The 23,001-nt window shown below is 44.8% G+C and overlaps 1 protein-coding gene across 1 annotated transcript in view; it reads left to right on the top strand.

The window, feature by feature from the left end:
* The window catches only part of RASGRP1 (RAS guanyl releasing protein 1), a 315,245-nt gene that overhangs the window by 37,853 nt on the left and 254,391 nt on the right, over positions 1 to 23,001 (top strand). The window contains exons 2-3 of the mRNA XM_068253917.1: positions 4,855 to 4,940; positions 14,660 to 15,007. The gene's annotated coding sequence lies outside the window, so the exon portion shown is untranslated. The remainder of the gene's footprint in view (positions 1 to 4,854; positions 4,941 to 14,659; positions 15,008 to 23,001) is intronic.

Here is a 23,001-nt window from a genome sequence, read left to right as displayed (position 1 = left end):
AGAGAGACACGCCTGCGGTAAGACAGCTGTGGTCGGATCTTTTAGAGGGGACAGCGATTAAGTAAATTTCACCCGCCCACCTCAGATATTTAAACAGTGCTGAGCAGGGGTACACATAAAAGACCCTTGCAGGGATCCACTGTATCAGAAGAACTCTTTATGCATCAATTACCAACCTCTGCACTAATTCATATTTTGTTTATTCTGAAAATATATAAATTGGCAGGCTCATCCTTACCTGCAAATTAACAGATTTATTAGCCTCCAAAGTATAAAGATACACCATGGACCATGGCACAAAATACATATCTGTAATTTTAAGGTCACCATGAACAATATAATCAAAAGAACCGATTTTACAGCAATTCCATAAAACAATTGGTTGCACAGAAGAATCAAAAGCTTTTTTAGTCCAGTTGAGAAGTCAGATTGGATTTCCGATTTTTTTTATCAATAAAACTTGTGGCATAATTTTCTGTACACTTTGTATGAAAATTGAATGGTGTAGGGTAAAGTGTCAATTTCTTGTTTTATAGACCCAAGCCAATTTTTTCAGTTTTCCATCTTTTTTTTTTTTTTTTCATAATAGGGGAAAAAAATCAACATATGTGTGTTAGATTTCAATCAGATATACTTCTCGAATTGAAAAAAAATTGTCTTGTGTGTGGCACCTTTAGGTGTCAGACCTTGGGACCTGGTCCTGTGGGCCTTTTTATTCCCACACCATAGGTATACCACCTTGAAGTGGTGAGACAAGCTGTATTCTCAGCTGCCACTTATAGCTATGCCATGAAAACCTTAACTTCCTAGTAGCTCCTGGTAGCACCTAACAGACTGGGTATGCTTTGAACTGAACTGAAGCCAAAAACCTCCCAAAAAACAAAAACTACAAATCATCCATGGAGGGTAACACATTTGCATGCCTTCCCACAGTCAGCTGCGTATACATATAGGTAGTCCCTGGTTAACAAAATAGATACGGGACTATTTGGTTCATTCTTATCCTGAATTCATTTGTAAGTCAGAACACTGCTAAAGTTCCATTCTGTCCTACTGCGCTCCCCTCTGTTCCACCAGTGTCTCCACGGTCCCTATCTGTGTCCCCACTCTCCCCTTATGTATCCATTGTCCCCCTACTGCCCCCCTCCTATGTAACCTCCTCTCCCCCATGCCCCTCTTTGCCTTCTACTGTCTTTATGTGTCTCCTTTTGTCTTTCTGTGCTTCCACTGCTCCCTTTGTGTCTTCTGTGCCCTCTTTGTATCTCCACCACCTGTCTTTGGGCTACCTGTGCCCCTTTTCTATCACCTGTCACCCCCTTAGTGTCATCTGTGCCCCCTTTGTGCCTCTTCTGCCCTCCATTTATTCTCCGCTGCCTTCTATCCGTCCTCAAGACAGTGCCACACTACTCCGAATTCATCATGGTCTCATCTTGATTAACGCTGGCTAGTGGTAATTATGTAATCGTGCTGGGGTGCCGGGTTTGTAACAGCAAATCATTTGTAAGTCAATCATTAGTAAACTGGGGACTACCTGTATAACTGAAAAATGTGCAGGGCATAATCTATTCAGGACCAAGGACACAACCCACTCACCTAAATTCTGTTTCTCGGAGAAGAGTCTCTCAGATGTCACATTTGGCCCTCATCTGCCATACACTCCCTATATCAAAAACCAACCGCTTCTATCTGTGCAAGTCCATCATCTTATGCAGTGCTGCCTGATAATAAAAACAAAAAACAGACAAGACAACCTCGCAGATGGGGCAGGTGCTGGGCTTTCTAAAACAATCACCAAGCATGGCAAATTATTACAACTTTGCTGCAATGTCTCTGGCTCAGACACAATCTTTTAAGGAACTCAAAGGGTTTGAACTTTGTTTTCAAAGTAAAACTTGCTTATAGTCTACTCATAACTGTAGTGAGAATCTCAGTGCATTTGGAGAAAGAAAATCTTTTTTATATTATAGAACAAAGATGGGTTACTATGAGTTTTAAATATTCCAGATTATCCTAAAAATTACAGCTTGGAATTCAGTCAAACAAATGCAAGGCCTGCTACATTTCTTTGGCTGAAGTCTAAGCCGCATGCAATTTGTACGCAAATCCAAAAGGTACCAATCTATGTTATTAAAATGAATGACTAGAAGTCCAAATGGGAGAGTTTCCTTGAGGCCTGGAACCCACTAGAGCGCTCTCAGGAGCGATTGTAATTAGGTTAAATTGCAACTGCAGGTCCTGCAGCATTTTGGAAATGATTGCGCTCCAAAACAAGTATATATGTGCTGGAAAATCGTTTCGATTCACTTTTCAAAAGCAATTTTGAAGCGATTTGGGAGGCAATTCTGTGTTTTGGGTTTTTTTTTTTTAAATAAAGTTTAAGATACTTATTCTGTGTCTCGATGTCCGCCTTCCGCACCTAGCCATGCCCCCTAGCAGAAGAAGTCACAGACCTATCTCTGATTGGAGGTAGAGAAGCACATCTGACTTTTTGTGCTAGGGGGCGGGGTTACAGGCAGAGGCTAAACACCAAGACACATGCTAAATATCAAAGTTTTGGGGGATTCGAATCGGAAGCACTGTGGAATTTATGGTACAGTCCTTCCAAATGCTGGAAATCATGGTTGCAGATCACGCTGGGGATCGCTGCACAAATCAATTCTGCTATTTTAAAGCTCAGTAGCGATTCCTCGTGGGTTCCAGCCCTGACACAGGGCACTACATTCCCTAAGGCAATAGCATGGCACAATAATATTGCATAGATGTAGATGTGATCACATTTAATAAAAGCGTTGAAGGAAAACAATGTATAAATGATTCATTTTTTGAAGTCATTACAGAATCAAATTTGCATAACATACAATAGAATATTGCTAAAAGTATTAGAAGCAGAGGATCAGCAGGATAGCCAGGCAACTGGTATTGCTTAACGAGCTCAGCTCGTCCAACACCGCCAGAGGCTGCCGCTCAGGCCCTGCTGGGCAGATTTTCACCAAATAAAAAGCAGCACACGCAGCCGGCACTTTGCCAGCCGCGTGTGCTGCCTGATCGCCGCTGCAGCGCGGCGATCTGCCGCGTGCAGCGGCGAAAGAGGGTCCCCCCAGCCGCCCGAGCCCAGCGTAGCCGGAACAAACAGTTCCGGCCAGCGCTAAGGGCTGGATCGGAGGCGGCTGACGTCACTCCGCTCGTCGCCATGGCGACGAGGTAAGCGAAACACGGAAGGCCGCTTATTGCGGCCTTCCGTGTTACTTCTGGCCGCCGGAGGCGATCGGAAGAACGCCTCCGGAGCGCCCTCTAGTGGGCTTTCATGCAGCCAACTTTCAGTTGGCTGCATGAAATAGTTTTTTTTTTATTTAAAAAAAACCCTCCCGCAGCCACCCTGGCGATTTAATCAGAACGCCAGGGTGGTTAAAAGGAAATATGTCAGCCTCCGTACTCCTCCGGCTTCAGTTTTCCTTTAAAGTGGACCTGAACTCTTGCACAGAACAGAAGGAAAACTGAGAGAAATGCACCCTGTATGTATTTAGAGAGTTTAGCCTGTTTAATTCCCCCTCATTCGTGTCTAATCACAAGTTGTCATTTGATCTCTCCCCTGTGTCACATGACTGCCACGGCAGAGATGGCAGATAAGCTCAGTTGAAAGCACTGGATGTTAACAATATGTCTGCGTCCATGAATCAGGAAGTCGAATTTTAGGATTTGTATCAGCTGTAACAAATGTTTTTGTTTAAAGGTTATTATGCTGTTGTGTATCTTTTAGAGCAGAGAGGACTTTCTGAGTTCAGGTCCACTTTAAAGAGAACCAGAGGTGAACATTGGGTCAAAAATCAAATACTTGCCTAAGGAGAGGGAAGCCTCTGGATCTGCATCCAATTACTACAGGCGGCAGTCATTTGAGGTGTGCAAACAGCTTAATAAAGGATACATCCGGGAATTTTAAAAGAATCAGATTTACTTACCTGGGACTTCCTCCAGCCCCTGGAAGCTTATGTGTCCTTCGCCGCAGCGCCACTCCAAGCCGGTTTCCAGGGGTCACCTACATAGCAGCCACCAACCTGGCCAGGTGGCGGCCTCTGCGCATGCCTGCTACGGAGGGGACCCCGGGAGACCGGCATGGAGCTGAGCTGCAGCGAGGGACACATAGGCTTCCAGGGGCTGGAGGAAGCCCCAAGTAAGTAAATCTGATTTATTTATTTTTTTCAAATTCCCAGATGTATCCTTTCATGCCAAGTACAAATAACTATAACTTTTAATGAATGATTGCTGCTATTTGCTACAGCAGCAATCGTTCACTTTTAAAATGGTGCACGTTCGGTATCGAGGGGAGCCTATGCACAAGTGCGCAGAGGCAGCTTTTAATCCAGGTTATGAGTTAAATGTCCTGGAATGTACAGGAGGGATTTTTAAAAAAGGGTTAACTGGGGCTTTCAAAATTATTTTGTTTACAAAGATAATAAAATAAGTTACCCCCTCCCCCTTTTTAAGAAACACATAAATGGTGAGGCTTCAGTAAGTAAAGTTACAAAGTTGCATTACCTATTATATTTGCTGGCAGACACCTGACCAATATGAAGTAAATGCAGCACTTTTTCTTTCATAAGGTAAATGGGAATTTTTTTAATAGCATCATAGCAGATTGCTGCTTATTGGGGATTTAGCAAATCAGGGCTCCAGCATTCTGAGATGGCTGTAGCTGTAGAACAAAGTTTTACCGTATCTGTATAAATATATTTAATTAAATCATAATTACGGTACTCTCTTTCCTTTTTTAGCTAGTTAATCACTAATGAATACTTTTTTTAGTGGATAACTAGATACATTGTTAACCTGTAATCAACTTCTTCTCCATCCCTGCAGTATTCCCCACTACTGGATGAAGTTCTCAAAAGAGTCAGAAGATGCTCTCAGTTGTCGTCAGCCACATTTAAAAAGTTGAACAGAGGGTAAGCTGGACAATTCTTTCCTAATGTTGTATCAGCGTAGCAATTACACACCGAATAAGCTCAATGCCGCATTAAAAGTAAGTAGGTTTGGATTTGTACACCTTACTGTGTCAGTTGGGTGCATCATCTTAGGTGCAAAGCAACACCCTATATATCAACATAAAGTCCATAGCTTGGTTAGCACAGGTCAGTTATCAAAGGCTTCTCAAGAGCAAATGTGTTACTTTATTCTTCAAAGCATGTATCAAACACCATAAGTTGACAATTGCTTCAGGGCCATGCATGGTTCCCTTCTTCAGAACAGTGCAGACATATATAACATTACAGCATTAAAAGATCAACTTTTACCTTGTATTAAACTTCATCCCAATCAGTAATCAAGACCCCGTTTCCCACAAGAAATCTTTTACCTTTTCTCTAATAGATCATCAGGGATGTCTGTATGGTTGAGATTGTGGTGAAACCCCTCCCACAGTGTGATGTTAGCTGTCTCTGAAACTTGCTGCATAGTGGACATATACTGTATATACACACACAACCTTTTAGTCTATCACATTGTTAGAGATAATGGCAGTTGGTGATGTCTGTTTTTTTTTCTTGTCTGCCAGCTGTAAAGATGATGGAATGCAGGATCACAGTGGATCAGTCAACATGAACAAATTACACAGCAAATATCAATCATTTCTTGATCTATCTTTTATTTTTTAAACTTCTCACTTTGCAACGTATTAATTTATTTTTCCCCTACTACTATCTTCAACTAAAGTTTCTCTTTAAATATGTCACCAGGAGAAGAGGAAGTGATGATGATGATGATGATGATGAGGAGGAGGATTATACAGAGACAGGAACATGAGGGGGAGGTCCCTGCCCTTGTGAGCTTACAATCTAGAAGGTAGTGGGGTGGAGACACAAATTATAAGCTTGTCTGAAGGAGTGTGTCTTGTCAATTTACAGGCTAGGAGCGAGAGGGAGAGAATGTGGGAAAGTGTTCCAAAGGAGAGGTGAGAAGTCCTGGATGCAAAAGTGAGAGGAGGTGAACAAGCTGGACAAGAGGGTCTTGTTGGAGGAGCAAAGGTTTCCGAGAGGGATGGTATCTCGAGATTAATAAAGAAATGTATGGAGGGGATAAATTAAATGGATCTTTGTATGACAGTGTTAGGAGTTTGAACTGGAGCCTTTTATACCGTAGAGTCAGTGTGACCTTAAGGGGTCACTATAGCGAATTTTAGGCTACTTGGATTAACCTAGTATAATGTTGCACATAAGAAGAGCTACACATATAGTGTTTTTGTTTACAAAGGCTGGCTGGATAGGATAATTTATAGCACAGGTGCAGATCCTGGCGTCAGTAACAGAGAAGCCAGTAACAGTAAAACGACGTGCTCTATGTTCAGTTAAAGTGGATCCGAGGTGAACTTTTACTCATTGCATAATTGTGTTCCTTTGCTATTGTTTATAGGGCATTCCTCAAGCAAAATACTTTTTTGTTTTTGTTTTAACCCTCTGGGCGATACAACTACATCGCCCAGGAGGGGGCGCAGCACTTTTTAATTTTTTTTTTTTAAATCATGTAGCTTCCCCCGTCGCCATGGCGACGCTCGCGATGACGTCATCGACGTCGTGACGTCAGAGGGAGTCCCGATCCACCCCTCAGCGCTGCCTGGCACTGATTGACCAGGCTGCGCAAGGGGTCGTGGGGGGGGGGGGGGTCTGCGCGGCACGCCGGGTAGCGGCGGATCGGCGGCGATCGGAAGTTACACGCAGCTAGCAAAGTGCTAGCTGCGTGTAACAAAAAAAAAATTATGCAAATCGACCCACCAGGGCCTGAGAAATCCTCCTGCGCGACATACCCCGATCTCAGCTCGGGATTATCGCCCAGGAGGTTAATACTCTAATTCATTATAAACTAAAAACACGCCCACAGGTTTTCAGAGAGCCTTGGCAGTAGCAAGGGCTCATGGGAGCTCAGTCTGGGCAGGAGGAGGAGGAGGTGTTACTAGCCATTGATTTCAGAGGCAGAGGGGAGGAGGGAGCTAAATGCTCAAGATACAGATAAGCCTGCCTCTGTGTAATGTTTACAAACAACATGGCTGCTGTCATTGCATCACAGGAAGAAATAATAATTTTCTATTAAAGCTGTTTGCAGCTAGATTTGCTGTGTAAACTATCTAAACTTTAGATAAGATATATAGACAAGTTACATGTTATAGTTAGTTTTTCATCTCGGATCCGCTTTAAGCTGTTATAAAAGCTGATATCTTTCCTCTCCATGCTGTGAGGACAAACCCCGTTCTTGTAATGCAGGCTCAGCAGCAAGTGCTGTAATGTGGAAGGTAAATAAAGGTAAATAAACAGGTAGCTGCCTGTTTATTTACATAAGACCTTCCACAGCACATACTTGCTGCTGACTGAGCTTGCATTACCAACGGGCTTTGATCTCACAGGACGGAGAGAAGAGATATCAGCTGTTATCACAGCCTAATTCAACAGGGGACAAAGTCGCTTGCGACTTAAGCAGGCCATACACTGGCCCGATTTGCGCCCGTTTCGACAGCAGATTCGATCACTGGGATCGAATCTGCTGCCAATCGTTCACGCTACACGCCGAATTTCGATCCATTTCGTCCGATCCCGTCGATCGTGCCGTGCGGAAAATAACCGTCGATCGCCCGCGGGTAAAGAGCGCATCGCTAGCGGCGTTCGAGTGCCCGACGACCGACGCAATAGAGCCCGCATACATTACCTGCTCCGCCGGCGCGACTGCAGTCTCCCGGTCACCGCTGCTCCGTCTGCGCTCTGGTCTCCAGGTCCGGCATGCCTCACTTCTTCTAGCCCGGCAGGAAGTTTAAACAGTAGAGCGCCCTCTACTGTTTAAACTTCCTGCCGGGCTAGAAGAAGTGAGGCATGGCGGATCTGGAGACCAGAGCGCAGACAGAGCAGCGGTGACCGGGAGACTGCAGTCCCGCCGGCGGAGCAGGTAATGTATGCGGGCGGGCGGGGGCAGCAGCAGCAGTACCACCACAACAGATTGTGAACGGTTTCAGGCTGAAATCGGTTCACAATCTGTTTGCTGTAAAGGTAGCCATACGATCCCTCTCTGATCAGATTCGATCAGAGAGGGATCTATCTGTTGGTCGAATCTGATGGCAAATCGACCAGTGTATGGCCACCTTACTGATGCCAGGATCTGTATGAGTGCTATAAATGATCCTATTCAGTCAATCCTTATAAACAAAAGAAGTACCTAACACATGTTACTCTACCTACGAAAAACATGCCACTAGGGTAATCCCAGTAGCCTACATTACACTGTAGTGCCGCTTTAACCACTTAAAGAGACACTGAAGCGGAAAAAAATATTTGATATAATTAATTGGTTGTGTACTATGAATAATTACTAGAAGATTAGCAGCAAAGAAAATATTCTCATATTTTTATTTTCAGGTATATAGTGTTTTTTCTAACATTGCATCACTCTAATATGTGCAGATTACACAACACTCAGCATTCAAAATGATTCTTTCAGAGCAGTCTGTGAACTAATGACCTCTCCTCTGCCAGAGGAAAAGTAAATAGTTGAGATAATAAAAGTCAGAAAACAGCCCTCTCCACGACTTTGAAAGTCATAGAGATAATGGCTTTTTTGTATAGAGATAACAACTGGAGTTTCTTAACTCTTCCTGTACTGGAAACAATTAGACTGATGTATCTGATCTTAATGTTTTATTTCTTAGCTGTACTACACATACAAATCATAATATCATAGTTGTTTTTTTTCGCTTCAGTGTCTCTTTAAGGACCACAGGCTTACACCCCCCTAGTGACCAGGCTGTTTTTACTATGCATTACTCTGCAGCTTTAACAGTATGCTGCAGAGCCATACAACTTAGCACACAAATGAATCTTGGTTCCTTTTCTGCCCACCAAGGCAGGCATTAATTTTTTTAATTATTATTATTATTAATTTTCTTTTCTTTTTTTAATAAAAAAATATTTATTTTAATCCTCTCCCCCCCCCCCCCCCCCCCCCCGAGAACCAATCAGGGCAGTCGCCTCTCATAGGCATCAGCCTATGAGAGGGATCGCATGTTGAGCCCATCCAGGGGACAGCCAAGTGATAGAGCTGTCCTCAGTACAGCGCTGCACTAGATCGCAGCGATGTACAACGAAAAGAAGCGTCCATTTCTTTTCAGTCTGCTGGCTCAGCGTTCCCTCTTTAGTCCTGTAGTCTGTATACAATCTCTTTACCCATGATGTCTTTCTACCATTACATCTAAATGGCATAAGTAATCATGGGTTTTGATTCAAAGCCAGAATTTATTATAGTAGTCTGAGATTGGCCCCTACCTATTATTACCTAATATTAGTTTGTTGTCACATTATATGAACAATCCTCATGCCAGTTCACAATATGCAGAAGTTCAGTACCATGTATTATTATAGTAACTCCAGATGGGTGCATTTTAATACCTTACGTTTAAACTCTAGGGCTTGGGTCTCAGTTTACAGCTAGTCTTATTGCACTATGGACTCCACATTGTTCAGTAAGCTGTCCTGATGCTCTTTGATCAGCATTACAGAGGGTGGAGGGTCAAAATTTGAAGCTATTAATATTATTATTGATGTATATAGCCATCATCTTCAGTGGCGCTGTGCAGAGTAAGAAACAAACATGGGTACATACAAATACCGTGTTTCACCAAAAATAAGAGACTGTCTTATATTAATTTCTCCTTCAAAAGATGTTCTAGGGCTTATTTTCAGGGAGGTCTTATAATTTGTGGAGGTAGCTGTCACGGAACAGCCGTGAGAAACGCGGGCGAAATTGGAAGGGGCAGTTCAATTTCTGATCGCTGTCTGGCTAAATTGGTGCAGCCATTACAGGAATCAGAAATTGACATTCCTGGTTTTTTAAAAGTACAAGTTTTTCCTCCTCTGCCCTGACTTAGAAGCAGGATGTCTTTTGATGTGTTAATTAGCTTAGAATGTTTATCTTTCATTACCTCTCTAGTCACCAGCTGGGGACTCTATTCACAGAAGGCTTCCCTCCCCAGCAGGGGGCTACTCCAAACTTACGTTCCCCCCAGACTTCTTGGCACCGATGAATGGCCAATCTGAAAGCCTGGGTGGTATGATTTGCTGTCGGCATACAAAAACCGAATATCGCACGGCTATGAAATTGATATAGTCTTATTCGGTAAAATCTGGCCATCGTGCTGATATGAAATTCATTGTGATGGTCCGTTCGATTAAGGAGTTATGGACCCCTCGATAACCATACGCCCTAACACCCGCATCCAAGGTATCATATTAATCGGTAGGTTCTGGGGATCGAGAATATGTAATTATTATTTGTGTGCCGGCCGCGTAGGTCGGTCTAGAGAAATGTCAGGGTTATGGGGCTTGTGAAAGCCCCTGCCCAGATGTGATTACCATAGTCCGGCCCGGGGGCCGACTCTGGAAGCTCGCCTCTGAAAGCAGCTCCATTAAAAGTACATGAGCTGCCCGGGCTAGTTAGTCCTCCAAATTCCACCTTCCTGAGAGCACATTGCCAGCCAGAGGACACATGGTTGGCGGCCATCTTGTCTAAACTGAAACAAAGGACACATGGCTAGCGGCCATCTTGATTGGCCATCTTCTTTAACCTGGAACAAAGGGCATTTTCCATGTTTGCGTGGATTTTAAACTTTGCTGGAATTGAACAAAAGGAACTCTACAAGTTTTCCCAGAACGGACATATTTCCACAAAATCCTAAGTATTTTCTCCCTTTTATTTCATACTGGCTATTACTGTTTTAATAATTGTTGATTTTAATAATTGTCTGTATATATTAATTATTTATATTGCTTTCAATAAACCGACGCTATCGTCAGTTGTTGTTCTAGCTACCCTATTATTCAGCATACACAGAAACTGATCCCAGGTCTCTGAAGAGACACTACTATTGTTTGTCGTTGGCTAGACCGAATACAGCGTGTTTTAACCGTTTTTATTCGCAGGATCAGTCAGGCAGTCGGGTCCACTGGCCCATATCAGTGGTGGTGGCAGTTATACCCTGGAGTCGTGTGTAAGTTGTAATTACTGTACCTCACAGGCTCCCTTCTGGTTTGTTCCCAACGGTTCCTGCGCATTGACTGCGACCAGAGTTCGCATGATCCGTGCGCTGGCACCGTTTGGAAGGCCATTTGCGGTCTGAGCACTAGGGCCTCCTGTGACAGATCACCCTATAGTATATAGCTATATCGTCCTTGTATATAGCCAGATCCCCCTTGTATATAGCCAGTGTATGTAGTCAGATCCCCCCTTTTTATATAGCCAGTGTATACAGTCAGACAGCCCTGTTTCTATAGGCATGCGATACGTGCAATTGCCCAGGTTGCCAAATTGTGCGATAGGAGGCGGGCGCAGCAGCGGGGGGAGCAGACATAATAGTTATAACTCACCTTCTTCAGCCGATCCCCCGCAGCTTCAATGTCCTTCCTCTCCCTGCTTCCGTCGCATGGTAACAGCGCCCCCAGTGATGACGTACCGCATGTAATCACTGGAAGCGCTGTTGCTAATGAGACAGATGCCGGGAAAGGAAGGAAATGCGCGTGATCGGCGGCGGAAGGTGAATTATAACTGCTCTGTCCGCTCTCCCCCCGCACATATCTATCTAACCTATACTGCGGGAACCTACCTATCTAACCTATACTGGGGGAGCCTACCTATGTAACCTATACTGCAGGAACCTACCTATCTATACCTATACTGCAGGCACCTACCTATCTAACCTATACTGCAGGCACATACCTATCTAACCTATACTGCGGGAACCTACCTATCTAACCTATACCTATCTAACCTATACTGGCACCGACCTATGTAACCTATACTGCAGGCACCCACCTATGTAACCTATACTGCAGGCACCCACCTATGTAACCTATACTGCAGGCACCTGCCTATCTAACCTATACTGCAGGCCCCACCTACCTTTCTAACATATACTGCACTTACGTACCTATCTAACCTACACTGCACTAACCTACCTATCTCATCTATACTGCACTCACTCACCTACCTATCTAAGCTATTCTGCAGGCTCCTACCTATCTAACTTATACTTCAGGCACCTACCTATCTAACCTATACTGCAAGCACCTACCTATCTAACCTATACTTCATGCACCTACCTATCTAACCTATACTGGGGGCACCTACAGTGGGTTGCAAAAGTATTCGGCCCCCTTGAAGTTTTCCACATTTTGTCATCTTACTGCCACAAACATGAATCCATTTTATAGGAATTCCACATGAAAGACCAATACAAAGTGGTGTACACATGAGAAGTGGAACGAAAATCATACATGATTCCAAACATTTTTTACAAATAAATAACTGCAAAGTGGTGTGTGCATAATTATTCGGCCCCCTTTGATCTGAGTGCAGTCAGTTGCCTATAGACATTGCCTGATGAGTGCTAATGACTAAATAGAGTGCACCTGTGTGTAATCTAATGTCAGTACAAATACAGCTGCTCTGTGAGGGCCTCAGAGGTTGTCTAAGAGAATATTGGGAGCAACAACACCGTGAAGTCCAAAGAACACACAAGACAGGTCAGGGATCAAGTTATTGAGAAATTTAAAGCAGGCTTAGGCTACAAAAAGATGTCCAAAGCCTTGAACATCCCACAGAGCACTGTTCAAGCGAACATTCAGAAATGGAAGGAGTATGGCACAACTGTAAACCTACCAAGACAAGGCCATCCACCTAAACTCACAGGCAGAACAAGGCGAGCGCTGATCAGAAATGCAGTCAAGAGGCCCATGGTGACTCTGGACGAGCTGCAGACATCTACAGCTCAGGTGGGAGACTCTATCCATACGACAACTATTAGTCATGCACTGTACAAAGTTGGCCTTTATGGAAGAGTGGCAAGAAGAAAGGCATTGTTAACAGAAAGCATAAGAACTCCCGTTTGCAGTTTGCCACAAGCCATGCGGGGGACACAGCAAACATGTGGAAGAAGGTGCTCTGGTCATATGAGACCAAAATGGAACTTTTTGGCCAAAATGCAAAACGCTATGTGTGGCGGAAAACTAACACTGCACATCACTCTGAACACACCATCCCCACTGTCAAATATGGTAGTGGCAGAATCATGCTCGGGGGGTGCATCTCTTCAGCAGGGACAGGGAAGCTGGTCAGAGTTGATGGGAAGATGGATGGAACCAAATACAGGGCAAACTTGGAAGAAAACCTATGGGAGACTGCAAAAGACTTGAGACTGGGGCGGAGTTTCACCTTCCAGCAGGACAATGACCCTAAACATAAAGCCAGGACAACAATGGAATGGTTTAAAACAAAACATATCTATGTGTTAGAATGGCCCAATCAAAGTCCAGATCTAAATCCAATCGAGAATCTGTGGCAAGATCTGAAAACTGCTGTTCACAAACGCTGTCCATCTAATCTGACTGAGCTGGAGCTGTTTTGCAAAGAAGAATGGGCAAGGATTTCAGTCTCTAGATGTGCAAAGCTGGTAGAGACATACCCTAAAAGACTGGCAGCTGTAATTGCAGCAAAAAGTGGTTCTACAAAGGATTGACTCAGGGGGCCGCATAATTACGCACACCCCACTTTGCAGCTATTTATTTGTAAAAAATGTTTGGAATGATGTATGATTTTCGATCCACTTCTCACGTGTACACCACTTTGTATTGGTCTTTCACGTGGAATTTCAATAAAATGTATGCATGTTTGTGGCAGTAATGTGACAAAATGTGGAAAACTTCAAGGGGGCCGAATACTTTTGCAACCCACTGTACCTATATAACCTATACTGGTGGCAACTATACAGGGACCTTATACTAAAGGCAGCTACTTAGCTAACCTATACTGTGGGCACCTATGCCTGGCGCCATTGGGGGGGGGGGGGCATTTTTACACCCTCGCCCCGGGTGAAATTTAGCCTAGAAACTGCCCTGCAGTCAGATCCCCCTTGTATATAGGCAGATCCCCTTGCTGCTGCTGTGTTACCCACTCTGCTCCTGTATACAGTGGCTGGCGTTACTGGGCAACACTAGTTGCCTTCACTGCAAGTCATGCTGATCTGAGGTGTGAAGTATGCCGCTGGGCAATGCAGCAGGGGTATCCGGTGTTTCTGGAGGTGGGGGCCAGGAGCAAAGGAGGTAACCCAGGGGCAAGGGGGTGCAGGTGAACAGCATTGCCCCAACTTCCGGCTCTGCAGCAGGTGGGATTCAGGGCACTGGTAATGCCCGCGCACACCCATACTCTTCGCTGTGTCCTTGCCTCTTTCGCCTCTTTAACTGCCGCAAGGGCTTATTTTAGGGGGAGGGTTTATATTTAGAGCTTGTTCGAAATATATGCTAGTGCTTATTTTCAGGGGAGTTCCTACTTTCTGGGAAACAAGAGTACAGACGTTGGCATACATAAAAATATACGTAAGTGGTAGACAATTCAATTGTTGTAATGACTAATATATTGTGATTACCAAAATGTACACAAAAGGGACAGAACCCTGACCTTGTGAGTTTACAATCTAAACCTGACTTTGCTTATTCAGCTGTGTGGATTCAGGGGTTCACACTGCACTCAAGATGATAAACAATGATATTTTTGACTGCTATAACAACTTTGAGACCAGTTTCCTTTTAGGTATTAGAAATACATGTACCAGTCTGAGACAAATTATCTGTAGTTTTCTTTCCAGGGATCTTGTAGTGACGTTACAGATTATAAAAAACTCAGAACCTATAAACCATTGGAAAGGAATGAAAAAAAAAGCAGAAAAGGAAAAATGTAATTCAGAGAAGGAACTGAGAGTATCTGCATCTTGTAATGTATATACGTGGAAACCACGGTATGATGATTTCCCGACCACAAACCAGCAGACTACCTCCCTTTACTACTCTACTGCAGAGAAAAGCTCTCACAAAGTGAAAGTCAGCCTGCTGCTAGCAAGATGGCGTTAGTCTTTATCGCAGTAACGGGGCTCTCCTGACATTGCTGGGACTGTAGGGCCCTTCTAGGAGGCTCTGAGCAGTGCATGGTATGAGAGGTAAGTGCATCTGAACTTTTACAATACTGCTGTTTTATAAACTCCTTGTGAGATAGAGGCCACAATAGAGAAGTGTTGTTGTGAAGCATGTTGTCTGTGAAAATTCTCATATTTATGCTTGGCTGTCTTTCTTAGGCATTAGGCAGACAGTTTGATGTGCATTTTAGTAGAATATTCTTACTGAGGCACCTGTTAGATTTAGTTTTCCCGGGCCTTGGAATTGATAGGAAAGTTTGGTCTTCTCCACATATGTCAAGCTATGTCATCGTTCAATTTTAACCCAACGGACAACAACATTTTTATATTCGTTTTAAATGTGATGGAGAAGGGTTAGGACTTCTGTGGCGTGGTTACTGTAGTTTGTGTTCTCACTGGGGAGAATTGCCCCCAGTTTCTGTTCTGGTTGTCACCAGGGTTTGAATGTAATCCCTGACGGTCACCAAGAATAGAAAGTGAGGACAGTAAGAACAACCTGACAGGTGTTGGCTCCTCCCAACTCTACTAATTAAATATTTTCTCACATCCAATTTTAGACCTTTTAGATGGTTTTAACCTACTTCCTGTCAGGACAGGAAGCAAGGAACAAGTTCTTAAAAGTGGGCTTAAACTACTATAAAAACTTCAAAAATGTTTGAAAATAAGTAGGCTTTAAGACGAATTAGAAATATGAAAATTAGGTTGTCTAATGTGGCTACCTATGAAAGTATGTAATAGCAATGCAAGGGAAAGTGATCATATCCAATTAATGCAAAATTGTACTAAGCATTTAAAATCAGGAGAACTGGAAAATGTTTTGTAAGGTAAACAAAGCTTGTTAGTGCAGATCACGTTTTGTGCTTTATTGATGAGTTTTGTGCATCATGTGAATTATGCATAATTTTAAAGCAATTTGCAAGTACAAGTTGAGTTAAAAAGATTACATTTATCATTAAAATTATCCGGTCATTGGATGAACATGGAACAATGCTTACTGCCATCTAAAATGTTAGTGTAACGATCGGTGTCAGCACACAGAGAGAATCTGATTGTTGGTGATCTGCAGTATCACCAAGAATACAGATATATACCCGATTATTGATGATCTGCAGAATCACCAATAATACAGATATAGTACTAACCTCTGGACACCTGTATATAATGTGAGTGTTTGGTGCAACTGTATTTACTTTGAGTAATCCACCTAATGAGCAGGTGGTCCTTGACAGTATGGACAATACTGCTCTTTAGAGAAGCACGAGAACCCTCCAGCAGCCTGAGATCTTCCAAGGGGTGGAGTCTCAGGCTGAAGTAGGAAGGGCCAGAGAGTGAGTGACACCTGAAGGTGGATGTCACTAACTGATCTGGAGACTATCTCCTAAAGAGGAGAGATAGCTCTCGAGGTCGGGCAAGCCGGGTCGGCAACACACGGACAAATAAAGTACAAAGACAGAAGGCTGGTTCGGTATCCAAGACAGGCAGATAATCAGATATGCGTGGTACCGAATCAGCGAGCGGAGGGATAGTCAGAAAAGCAATAGGTCATAACAGATATCAAACAATGCCTAGTCTTAGGTGTGAGGTCCGTGGTCTCTACACCCTGGAACTAGTCTGATGTATAACAGAATGATAACACAAGTTCCCTAATCTTGGGTGTGAGGTCCGTGGTCTCTACACCCTGGAACTAGTCTGAAGTATAACAGAATGATATCACAAGTTCCCTAGTCTTGGGTGTGAGGTCCGTGGTCTCTACACCCTGGAACTAGTCTGAAGTATAACAGAATGATATCACAAGTTCCCTAATCTTGGGTGTGAGGTCCGTGGTCTCTACACCCTGGAACTAGTCTGAAGTATAACAGAATGATATCACAAGTTCCCTAGTCTTGGGTGTGAGGTCCGTGGTCTCTACACCCTGGAACTAGTCTGAAGTATAACAGAATGATAACACAAGTTCCCTAGTCTTGGGTGTGAGGTCCGTGGTCTCTACACCATGGAACTAGTCTGAAGTATAACAGAATGATAACACAAGTTCTCTAGTCTTGTGTGTGAGGTCCGTGGTCTCTACACCCTGGAACTAGTCTGAAGTATAACACAATAATAATACAGTAGTAATCTGGCTCAGTGTGAATTCCCAGGTCCTCCTGGTTCAAACACACTGTTGGATCTGACTAAGGTCTGAGTGCTCTAACGTAGTGTTCGCAACGGCAGACAACTTGTGAGTGTCCAGCCGTAACTATATATAGAGTAGCGCTCTCTGGCGCCACCCCTAAGTGATAGACCAATAGCCACTAGCTCTGAGGTCAGCTGACCAGCCTGGTCAGCTGATTGCCCCCCCCCCCCCTTTGGCCGTCATAAAAGTTCTGCCTCTCAGCGCGCGCGTATTCCTGAATCTGTGTGAACTAACAGACCCAGCCACACCCGCCGCACTGGACGCGGAACCAGCCGCCCGCTATCAGTACATGCGGCGGCTTTTCCGCATTCACTCCCAGTACCAGACGCATGCCTCTGTGTGCAAACCGCTGCGCTGGACGCGGAATTAGCCGCCTTGCTGTCAGCACACGCGGCGGCTTTTCCGCGTTCTCTCACAGTACCCCCCCGAGGAGTGGACTCTGGACACTTCCCACCAGGCTTTCCAGGATGCAAGTTATGGAATTCCTTCTTTAATTCCTCTGCGTGCATACGACAGTCTGGCACCCAAGTTCTTTCCTCTATGCCATATCCCTTCCAGTGAACCAAATACTGTACGGAGTTCTGCACAAGCCGTGAGTCCAGAATCTTTTCAATTTCATACCCAGGTTGGTCATCAATCAACACGGGGGGGAGCGGAATCCACGTGCACTGCCGGCTTGAGCAAGGACACATGAAATGATCTCACACCTCGCATGCTGGTGGGGAGATCAATGGCATAAGTGACATTATTGATCTTTCTGGTTACTGGAAAGGGACCCACAAATCTGGGACCCAACTTGGGTGACGGTTGCTTTAGAGCCAAATGTCGTGTGGACACCCAGACCAAGTCTCCAGGAAGAAATTCCCATTCTATAGAACGTCTCTTGTCAGCCTGTTTCTTCTGGTTCTGAAAAGCCCTCCCCAGATTTTTTTTAACCATTCCCCAAATCTGTTTCAAAGACCTCTGCCAATTCTCCAGGGCTAGAAACTGAGTAGAAGCCACTGGCAATGGGGTGAACTTAGGTGATTTTCCCGTCACCACCTGAAATGGGGAAAATCCTGAAGAAGAACTTTTCAGGTTGTTGTGTGCAAATTCTGGAAACGGCAAAAATTTGACCCAGTCGGTTTGTGCATTTGCAACATAACATCTCAGAAACTGTTCCAGGGACTGATTGACTCTTTCGGTCTGACCTTTGGTCTGTGGGTGGTAGCGTGATGAAAAAGAAAGCTCCATGTCTAACTGATGGCAGAATGCTCTCTAAAACTTGGATACAAATTGGACTCCCCGATCTGACACTATATTTTCCGGAATGCCATGCTGCCGAAAAATATGTTGGATGAAAAGATCAGCCATTTCCTGGGCCGAGGGGAGTCCCTTCAGGGGGACAAAATGGGCCATCTTACTGAGTTGATCGACTACCACCCAAATGACCGACATGCCCTCAGACCTGGGGAGTTCGCCCACAAAATCCATGGACAAATGGGTCCACGGTTCACTCGGAACTGGTAAAGGCTGCAATGTTCCCACAGGTGCCTGACGGGAGGGTTTGCTCCTAGCACACACTGCACACTCTCTTACATACTCCTTACAGTCTGTTGCCAATGACGGCCACCAAGCACATCTAGCAATGAGATCCTGAGTTCTGGTGGCCCCAGGATGCCCAGCATTCTTGTGGTAATGGAACAGCTGCAACAGTTGTAGGCGAAAAGGCAATGGTACAAACATGACCCCCTCAGGCTTCCCTTCTGGAACATCTTGTTGGAACGGACTTAAAGTGACAGCCCAGTCTTTCCAGGTCTCAGTGGCTGCCAGGACCACTTTCTGAGGGATAATGGTCTCTGGGTCAGAGGGCTGTGCTGTCTCGGGCTCGAAACACCTGGATAAGGCATCAGCCTTGATGTACTTACTACCAGGAGTGTACGTGATTACAAATCTGAATCTTGAGAAAAATAACGACCACCGGGCCTGTCGGGGGCTAAGTCTCTTAGCGCCCTCAATGTACTCTAAATTCTTGTGGTCAGTGTAAACAGTAATGGTATGTTCTGCCCCTTCTAGCCAATGTCGCCATTCCTCAAAGGCCAATTTGATGGCTAGAAGTTCCCTATTGCCTATATCATAGTTTTTCTCTGCGGGTGAAAACCTACGGGAGAAATAGGCACAAGGATGCAGTTTTCCCTGCAAACCGGAACGCTGAGACAGCACAGCCCCTACCCCTACCTCTGAGGCATCAACTTCCACAATAAAGGGGAAGGTGACGTCAACATGTCTCAGTATGGGTGCAGAACAGAACAATTTCTTCAGAGTGGAGAAAGCAGCGTGGGCCTCTGGGGACCAGTGATGAGTATCTGCCCCTTTCTTGGTGAGAGGTGAAATCACCGTAGAGTACCCCTTTATGAACCTCCTGTAGTAGTTGCCAAACCCCAGGAATCTCTGGAGAGCTTTCAGTCCCACAGGTTGAGGCCACTCCAAGACAGCTGAAACCTTTCCAGGGTCCATAGAGAGGCCAGAGGTCGAGATTATGTACCCCAGAAAGGCGACAGAGGTCACTTCAAAAATGCACTTCTCCAACTTAGCATACAGCATATTCTGTCTTAACTTCCGTAACACAAACCCCACATGTTTCCTGTGTTCTGAGAGGTTGGATGAGAAAATTAGTATGTCGTCTAAGTACACTAAGACGAATTTGCCCAAAACCTCTCTGAAGACCTCGTTAATCAGCTCTTGGAAGACGTCCGGAGCGTTACACAACCCGAAGGGCATCATCAGGTACTCGTAATGCCCGTCGGGTGTGTTAAAGGCCGTCTTCCATTCATCACCGTCCCTGATACGCACAAGGTTGTATGCACCCCTTAAATCCAGCTTCGAGAAAATCTTAGCATTGGTGACTTGGGTAAACAAATAGTCTATTAAGGGCAGAAGATAACGATTTTTTACTGTAATTTTATTGAAGCCCCGATAATCAATGCATGGTTGGAGGCCTCCATCCTTCTTTTTCACAAAAAAGAATCCTGCCCCTGCTGGTGACCGAGAGGGACGAATAAAGCCTTTAGCTAAATTTTCTCGGATGTATTCTTGCATGGCTAATTTCTCTGGCCCAGATAAATTATAGAGATGACCTTTAGGAGGCATACAACCAGACCTGAGATCAATGGGACAATCAAAAGGACGATGCGGAGGAAGTTTATCTGCTGACTTGGGACGAAACACGTCTGCAAATTCTGAATACTGGTCTGGCAAACCCCTCCATGTGACTCTTGGTTTTACCCAATGTTACCTTCGCTAGACAATGATGATAACAATGGGTAGACCAGCTCGTTAGCTGACCTGAAGCCCAATTGATCTGAGGAGAGTGAAGTTGTAACCATGGCATACCAAGAATGATCTTGGAGGTTGTCATCCGCAAGACCAGGAAATGTAAATTCTCTCTATGTAACACCCCCACCGTAACCCTTAACTCTGGGGTCTGAGATAGAGGGTGTTTACTCTGCAGAGGAGAGTCATCCACTGCAGTGACCAGAATCCGTTGTTTCGACGGGGAAATGGGAATCCCCAGTTTCTTAGCAAATTCGTAATCCATAAAATTGGCTGCTGAGCCAGAGTAAATGAAGGCCTCAGTAGTCTCTGTCTTATCTCTCCAAGATATAGTACAAGGGAGGAGCAAACGTTTATCATCTAGAGGTAACGACTGCACGCCTAGGGTATTACCTCCGACTACACCTAGGCGGCAGCGTTTCCCGACTTCCTGGGACAATTCTGTACTCTATGACCCTCCTCTGCAGTATAGACAGAGCTGCTCAGTTTTTCTGCGCCTCTGCTCTACCCGAGACAACTTCGACCGACCAATCTGCATTGGTTCTGGTGAAGGTGAAACAGGTGGGGATGAAACAGATGGAGGCGCGGCGTAGGAAACATATCTCACATTGTTCCTACCCCGAGTCTGTCTTTGATAACGTAGGCGACGATCAACCCTGACTGCTAACGAAATGGCCTCATCAACAGATTTCGGCTCAGGATGACCCAACATTAGCTCTGAGACCGCGCCTGATAGCCCTGACAAAAAAACAGTCTAGAAGTGCGAATGAGCCCCATTTAGCCGAATCTGCCCATTTTCTGAACTCAGCTGCATAATCTTCAACCGGATCCCTGCCCTGCCGCAAAGTCTTGAGCTTCCGCTCCGCGGTAGAGGCAATGTCCGGATCATCATAAATTATAGCCATAGCTTTAAAAAATTCCTCAACCGAGGTCAAAGCCTCATTCCCTGGCTGAAGATTATATTCCCAGGTCTGGGAATCCCCTGACAACAGAATCTTAATAAACGTAATCCTCTGTGCCACGGTTCCCGAAGAATTAGGTCTCAACTCAAAGTACGATAACACTCGATTTCTAAAGTTCTGAAAGTCAGATCTGTGGCCAGAAAACCTTTCAGGCACAGGCATACGGAAGTCTGTCCCTGGAGGAGATCGCACTGTATCCACAGCCGTCTGTAGGACGCGTGCAGACCCAGACAAGGCATTGATCTGGGTCTGATGACTGTCCAACACTTGGATAAAATTCTCCACCGAGGTGGTGAGTGCATTCAGACGGCTGTTAAATGCGTCCATTTGGTTTTGGTCTGCCGTTCTGTAACGATCGGTGTCAGCACACAGAGAGAATCTGATTATTGGTGATCTGCAGTATCACCAAGAATACAGATATATACCCGATTATTGATGATCTGCAGAATCACCAATAATACAGATATAGTACTAACCTCTGGACACCTGTATATAACGTGAGTGTTTGGTGCACCTGTATTTACTTTGTGTAATCCATCTGATGAGCAGGTGGTCCTTGACAGTATGGACAATACTGCTCTTTAGAGAAGCACGAGAACTCTCCAGCAGCCTGAGATCTTCCAAGGGGTGGAGTCTCAGGCTGAAGTAGGAAGGGCCAGAGAGTGAGTGACACCTGAAGGTGGATGTCACTAACTGATCTGGAGACTATCTCCTAAAGAGGAGAGATAGCTCTCGAGGTCGGGCAAGCCAGGTCGGCAACACACGGACAAATAAAGTACAAAGACAGAAGGCTGGTTCGGTATCCAAGACAGGCAGGGCTGGCAACAATAATCAGATCTGCGTGGTACCGAATCAGCGAGCGGAGGGATAGTCAGGAAAGCAATAGGTTATAACAGATATCAAACAATGCCTAGTCTTAGGTGTGAGGTCCGTGGTCTCTACACCTTGGAACTAGTCTGATGTATAACAGAATGATAACACAAGTTCCCTAATCTTGGGTGTGAGGTCCATGGTCTCTACACCCTGGAACTAGTCTGAAGTATAACAGAATGATAACACAAGTTCCCTAGTCTTGGGTTTGAGGTCCGTGGTCTCTACACCCTGGAACTAGTCTGAAGTATAACAGAATGATAACACAAGTTCCCTAGTCTTGGGTGTGAGGTCCGTGGTCTCTACACCCTGGAACTAGTCTGAAGTATAACAGAATGATAACACAAGTTCCCTAGTCTTGGTTGTGAGGTCCGTGGTCTCTACACCCTGGAACTAGTCTGAAGTATAACAGAATGATAACACAAGTTCCCTAGTCTTGGGTGTGAGGTCCGTTGTCTCTACACCCTGGAACTAGTCTGTAGTATAACAGAATGATAACACAAGTTCCCTAGTCTTGGGTGTGAGGTCCGTGGTCTCTACACCCTGGAACTAGTCTGAAGTATAACACAATAATAATACAGTAGTAATCTGGCTCAGTGTGAATTCCCAGGTCCTCCTGGTTCATACACACTGTTGGATCTGACTAAGGTCTGAGTGCTTTAACGTAGTGTTCGCAACGGCAGACAACTTGTGAGTGTCTAGCC

Source organism: Hyperolius riggenbachi, chromosome 9 (assembly GCF_040937935.1).
Source record: "Hyperolius riggenbachi isolate aHypRig1 chromosome 9, aHypRig1.pri, whole genome shotgun sequence".
Lineage (NCBI taxonomy): Eukaryota > Metazoa > Chordata > Amphibia > Anura > Hyperoliidae > Hyperolius > Hyperolius riggenbachi.
Note: the sequence above shows the minus strand (reverse complement) of the source record. Positions and strands in the feature narration are given on the sequence as shown.